Below are 6,787 nucleotides of genomic sequence, written 5' to 3' on the forward strand. Positions count from 1 at the left end.
AGTCAAACGAGGAGTCACGGCCTGACCAACTTGAGAATTCCCTTTTTGCTGATCTCGCCCATTCTGATTTCCTTTTGGCGGGGCTCCCCTTGATGGAGGTCCTCCTAGTTTTTCGAGCATCCTTACTCCTCCAGCCCCTCTTCCTATTTTAAGGGGTTGGCTAGACTTCTCGGACTGTCCAGGGCATCGCTTGGGTTACCCTTCTTTCTAGCATGAAAGGTTTTAGATTGGGATTTAGCATTCTCTACCCTCTGTGGCTTATCTAAGGCATCCGTAAAAGTGGTGATTTAGGCTGCTGCTAGGGACTCTTGGATTTCTATATTTAACCCTTGAATGAATCTCCTTATTCTTTTGCGCTCCGTGACTATTAGCTCATGGACAAATTTGGAAAGTTTGGTGAACCGTTCCTTGTATTCGGCCACGCTTCGCAACCCTTGATTCAGCCTAATAAAGTTGTTCTCCATATTTTCTTGCATCATTGGCGGGAGGAACTTGGCGTTAAACTCCCTCTCAAAGTTTACCTAAGTTCAGGGGGTTTGTTCTCTCTTCCACTTCACCCTAATAACATTCCACCATGAGCGCATCATCGCTCTCTTGAACTGGAAGATGGCGAATTCACCTGCGTTTTCTCGGCATAATCTAGGGGGACAAATATCTCTACCATCCTCTCAAACTAATTTTCTGCCACTTTGGGATCAAATCCTTCAAAAAATCTAGGTGGGGCGAATTTCGAGAAACACTCTAGGGCTCCATCCTCACCCCTCTCTTGGTTTCTAGGTGAGTTGACCAGCTTAGGGCCTTGGCGCTCAGCTAGACGCTCAAAGACATCAGTTATACGGTTAAAGGCCGTAGCCACTTGGTCATCCCCTTCAATTCTAGGGTTTTGATTTATACCAGTCACTTGTGACGACCCCATCTCCCCCTAGGGCGTACCCTAGGGTTCGGCGGACCGGCTACCCAGCTCTTGTCAGGACTACGAATCTGAAACATACGTAAACCCTACCAAACGCTCAAAAGAACTTCGAGAAAATAAACCTTCAGAACCCAATTGAGCTAAACTAAATGATACAATAAATCTTTGGTACAACGTTCCCAAGGAAAAAATAAATAAATAAAACAAAAGAAGATACCGCTGCCACATCACAATCCTCAACGAAAACCAGTAAATGTCATATAAACCTAGAAAACATACATTCCCAACCAAGTGAACCTAATAGACAAGGATAAACACTTCCATATATATATACATTTGGGACATTTTACACATCCAAAAGGTAACATTGAATCAAAATATGTGACGCCCCAAAAGGATGAGTGTGAGAACCCGAAAATTTTTATATATTTTTTAGACATTGTTTTGTTTCCTTGTCTATAATTTTATGCCTTTCTTCAATATATTAATTTCCTATACATTTTTATAAGGGAATATAGTTTTCAAATCATTTCATTGATACAAGTTAGTCCACGTTGAGTTTGAAGTGTATTATAGACGTGGGACCCGCTAGTGCGGTAAATGCAATATATTTTTGACAACTTATTGGAGGTTTGTATTAAGTGATATTATTTTACAAGGTGCTAAGAGATTTGTATTAGAGAGACAAAAAGATAAGCTTTAAGCTAAAAGGTGACAAGTGTCACCATTCAATTCACCCTTGGACTTTTGATCAAGATATTTTTACCATCTTAAAGCTAATTTTGGCCATTTTCTTTCTTCATTTTAAGGTCTCTAGGCCGAACTCCTTAGGGAGAAAAAAGAAAGAAACCTCCAACTTCTTTCTTCAATTTCTTGCCTTGATCTCACAATCCAACCGCTAAAACTTTGATTTGCTCCATAAAAACCGTTCTCTTGGTAGGATTAAGGTGAGTGGTGAAGTGGTTTGAGAAACAAATATGCTAAGTTGCTTGTTGTCTTGAGGTTACAAGGTGAGTTGTTAAGAATCTTTCCCTTTAGCTTTGCTAATGTTCAATTGGTGGCTTTAGTGGTTTAATATGATGACATATGGTGTGATTATGGTTTGTTTATGGTTGGAAGTGAAGGTTTGATGAATTTTGATTTATTCTTGTTATTTTTCTGTTTTGTATGAGGATCATGGTATGATGGCTGGTAATGGTGTAAAATGAAGCTTGTATATGTTAGTTGAAGTTGGTTGCAGAAAATTTCTAGTTTGATACGAAATTCCAGGTTTAGGGTTTGCTTTTGCCCTGTTCTGACCGGATTTATTTGGGCATGTTAGAGGCTGAATCAGGTTTCGGGCAAAACATGAAAGTTGTAGCAAATGGTGTTACTAGCGGCCTGTAAAATTTCAACTCGATCCGAGCACTGTAGCCTGTGAAATGACTGAAATACCCTTGACTGTCTATGAACCCTGTTTTGCGCCCAAATTTCTGTTTTCGTGGAGTTTCCCATTTTTTACCATGAAATTGCATGATTTGGCTTTGGAGGTCTTCATAAGAAATGTAGGTTTATGTCTTGGCTTCGAAACACCATAAGATTCGTTTCAATCTGATAAGGGTAGCTTCAGTTATGGATATTGTGCCGAAAGGTGTTAAACGGAACTTTTATATGTTAATTGCGATCGTTGCGAAAAATTTACGCTTGAGGGAATGAATTCCGATTTCTAGGGTTTAATTGGGGGTTTTTCTAATGGTGGCTCGTAAGCTTCTAATTAGCTTTGATTGAAGGGTTTTGTGGCCTAATTGGATGTGTTTTATTGTTTATGAGTTATACGTATGATTGTGGTTAAATTGCTATGAGAATGGGCTTTTATTTGTAGGTTGGAAATGAAGCATTTATGGGAAACTGCTGTCCGAACTTTGAGAATGTATGATTGCTTTGAGTTTGTGCTTTAGGGCTTGGACTCGGGCAAGGTAATGATATATGATGGATGGTTTCTGAACCGTGGAGGTGAGTGACCCTCAACTATTTCCCAAGTACTTTCGAAATATTTCTTGCATTATTTACTCGACTGCATATCATGCGTGCTTGCATGTGAGTTCATGACATGTTTTGGCTTTAATGAGTTCTTGGGGAGTCTTGTGCTGAACACCAACGTCTCCACCCTGTTTATTGTTCATGACATGATCTGGAGCACCAACGTTGCTCCCTCTTATTGTTTAACGTTAAGTGATCTATTTGAGCGTTGGGTGTTTAAGTGCAATGATTTCACTGGCTCACCAGAGCAATAAACGTATATTTGATTACTGATTCATGACATCATTGAAATGAACTATTGAGAAACTGATTTGATGACTGCTTTTATTGGTTACTCACTGAGTTTCTAGCTCACCCCAAAACTATTTTATTCCCTTCCACAGGGCTCGTGGCGAAGGAAGGCTTGTAGTACTTATTCACGTGACTGGATGGCATATATTGTTACGTTTGTGATCTTTACATTGCTTATCTCTTCTACTTCTCTCAAGTGATTTTGTTCATTCATTAATTGATTCATTGTGTGATCACTTAGAAAAGAGGGTAAATTTCATATTGAGCAAAAAGTGCCCATAACTAAATTATGGTTTTTAATCAACCTAATTCACCCCCTTTTAGGTTGTTTTCGATCCTTACAATTGGTATCAGAGCTTGGTCTCCTTGAGATTAAGTTCAATCAACTTAGGAGTAATAATGACAACCAATAATGCCATATTTTTTTAAGGACATTCTGTCATTAGACCACCTATGTTTAATGGGTCAAATTATGTGAGTTGGAAAGAAAGAATGATTATCTTTTTGCAATCAATTGATATTGAATTATGGTTTATTATTAGTGAATGTCCATATGATGCCTCTCTTATAGATGAAAATAATCATAGATCTAGATCAAAAATAAGAAGTGAACTGACTGCTGTGGATAGAGCTCATCTCACCTTAAATGCAAAAGCCATGAATATGTTATATTGTGCTTTAGACTCAAATGAATCTATTAGAGTCAAGGGTTGCAAGTCAGCTAAAGAAATTTGGGACAAACTGAAAGAAATTCATGAAGGTAGTGACAATGTTAGAGAACAAAAGAAATCTATCTTAGTTACTAAATATGAGTCGTTTAAGATGGAGTCTCATGAAAATATTGATCAAATGTATTGTAGATTCAATGATCTCATTAAGGATTTAGAAGTGTTGGAAAAAGAATACTCTCTAGGTGAGAAAAATAGAAAAATCCTGAATGTCTTGTCCAAGGATTGGGAGAGTAAAGTGACTGCCATTGAGGAAGCTAAAGATCTAAATACCTTGTCGATTGAATCTCTTATCAATTCTCTAACTTCTTATGAGATGAAACTCAAGTCCAAGGTGCAGGAGGAAGAAGATACAAAGGTGAGAAAGAGTATTGCTCTAAAAGCCTTACAAGATGAAAATGATTCAGTCTCCTTAGATAGAGATGACATGGAAGGTGATGACAGTGATATTGCACTCATCACAAAAAGGTTCAAAAGAATCCTCAACAAACGAAGGTTCAGAAAAGGAGGAAACAGCAACTCATTCCCAAATCAGTTCAGCAACACAAGAAACAAAGGGAAGCAAGAGTACAATGAAAAGCAAACTGATAAATGCTTTGAATGCGACCAACTTGGACACTACATGAGTGAGTGTCCAATGAAGAAGAGGAACGGTGAAAAAAAGCCAAGTTTCAACAACTCTCAATTCACATGGAATGAGTGCAACTCCGATGGTGAAATTGAAGAGAAAGAAGAATCTGCTCAATTGGCTTTCATGGCCATTGGAGATGATGAGGTAACAACTTGTAATTCTCAATTTGATAGTGATGATGAAACTGATGATAATCTTGAATCTTTCATTAAAAAATTGCATGATAGTTTGAAAGAATCTTGTGCTAGAAACAAGGAATTAAAACATAAAATTGGTTTTCTTCTTCAAGACAATACACGTCTTTTCCAAGAAAATAAAAAATTTAAAACTGAAAGTGATTTCTTGAAAAAGAGTGAGACTGTTTTACACTTTGAGCTTGTTAGAAAAACAAGACTTTGTGAAATGTTCAAAAAGGAACAAGGTGATTTGAAAAGAAGAATGGATAATTTAAATGAGTTGTTCTAACATAAAAAATAAGACTGCTTTCAAGGTAATAAATCAAAGGCTCATCTTAGCACTCATGAGAAGAAGATAAATTTTGGTGCAAATGAATTTGCTATTTATAAGAGAAGACAAGTAAGATTTATTAAACATGTTCATGTAAATAACTCTTTGGTTATGTGTAATTTTTGTTGTCAAAAAGGTCACATGAAAAGTGATTGTTATGTGAGAAAGAATATGAGAAGAGGCATGAATTGCATGTGGATAGTTAGACATGATGCTAACTCTAAAAAGTAGGAGATATTGATAAGATTGATGAGATTCTTGTTCATAATGCTTTTTTGTAATTTTCTTTTGATGTTTCTGATATTTTGAACTGAGTTTTCCTTGATATTTTTGAATATTACTGAAGTTTTATGATGACAAAAAGGGGAGGAATGAATAATGCTGATCGAATGATACTGATTTAATGATGATTTGTTTTGAAAATTATTTTGATTGTTATTTCTCTATTTGATGTTTCTTTCATTTCTCTATTTGATACTTTTTTTGGTATCAATTCTCTGTGATATGTTGGTAAATGTTAGTATGTTTGTGATTGCTGAATTCTGGTATCATCTCTCTGCTTTCGCTTGAAATACTGGATTCTCTATTATTGTTACTGAATTATGGTTGTTGGATTTTACTCTCATCTTATGATGACAAAAAGAGGGAGAAATGGATGCTATGTGAAAGAGGGAGTTGTTCTGAGCTTATAAAATTTTTTGATGCAATGAGTGAGGGGGAGTTTATACTCATATGCAAAATCTTTTTCTTTCTTCCATCCATTGTTTTGTCATCATCAAAAAGGGGGAGAATGTTGACCTTGATCCCTAGCTTTTGATGTTTACAAAACAATGGATAATACTAATATCTTTTCAAGAAATATTTTCAGTTATGAAGCAAATCAGGTTCAAAGATTAAGTGCATTGAAAGGGACAAAGGCTGCTGAAAGCTGTCGGATGCTTGGATCGGACGTCCGATAATCATTGCGCAACTTCGGACGCATAAAGAACTCCACCACCGCACGTCCGAAGGAAATAAGACATTCCCCCTAACTCATTGACCTCGATCGGACGCAAACATCGGACGTCCGATAGGTTCGTTCAAACTCGACGAAAGCTGTCGGACGCTCACAAAGACAATACCGGACGTTCGATAGAATTGAGATATTCCTTCTAACTTATTGTCTACTTTCGGACGCAAGCACTGGACGTCCGATAGAATTGAAGAAAATTTTTCAAACTCACTGCCTGCTATCGGACACATGTTTCGGATGTACCGGACGTCCGATACTCCAACGGCTAGTTGACTCTTCAGCTACTTTCTATCCGTTGGAAATATTAATGAGGCACTTTCTTGGTCCTATATAAATAGTGGTTGGTCAAATACTTCAAACAACTTTTGCACACTGAAAATACAAAAGATCTAGAGTAGTTTTAGTGAGAAAACACTCTCCAAGGAAGATTTGTAGTCTTAATGGTGTGAGGTTCATTGTAAGCTTTTCATTTGTGAGTGAATATTTCATGAGTGTAACTCTGTAAGGGTTGTCCTGAGGGATAGTAAAACTTCCTAACTTAACCGAGTGGAGTTCGGGGTCAGGAGGAGGTGAACCTTCCTTTGTACACAAGAGTGATTGTAATTCATCAACTTGAAGAAACTTGTTTGAATTAATCTACAAGCTCAGGAGGAGTTGGGTAGTTAATTGGTTTGCAATTCTTTCCT

The sequence above is a fragment of the Coffea arabica genome, chromosome 10e (genome assembly GCF_036785885.1).
Source record: "Coffea arabica cultivar ET-39 chromosome 10e, Coffea Arabica ET-39 HiFi, whole genome shotgun sequence".
In the NCBI taxonomy this organism is placed as follows: Eukaryota; Viridiplantae; Streptophyta; class Magnoliopsida; order Gentianales; family Rubiaceae; genus Coffea; species Coffea arabica.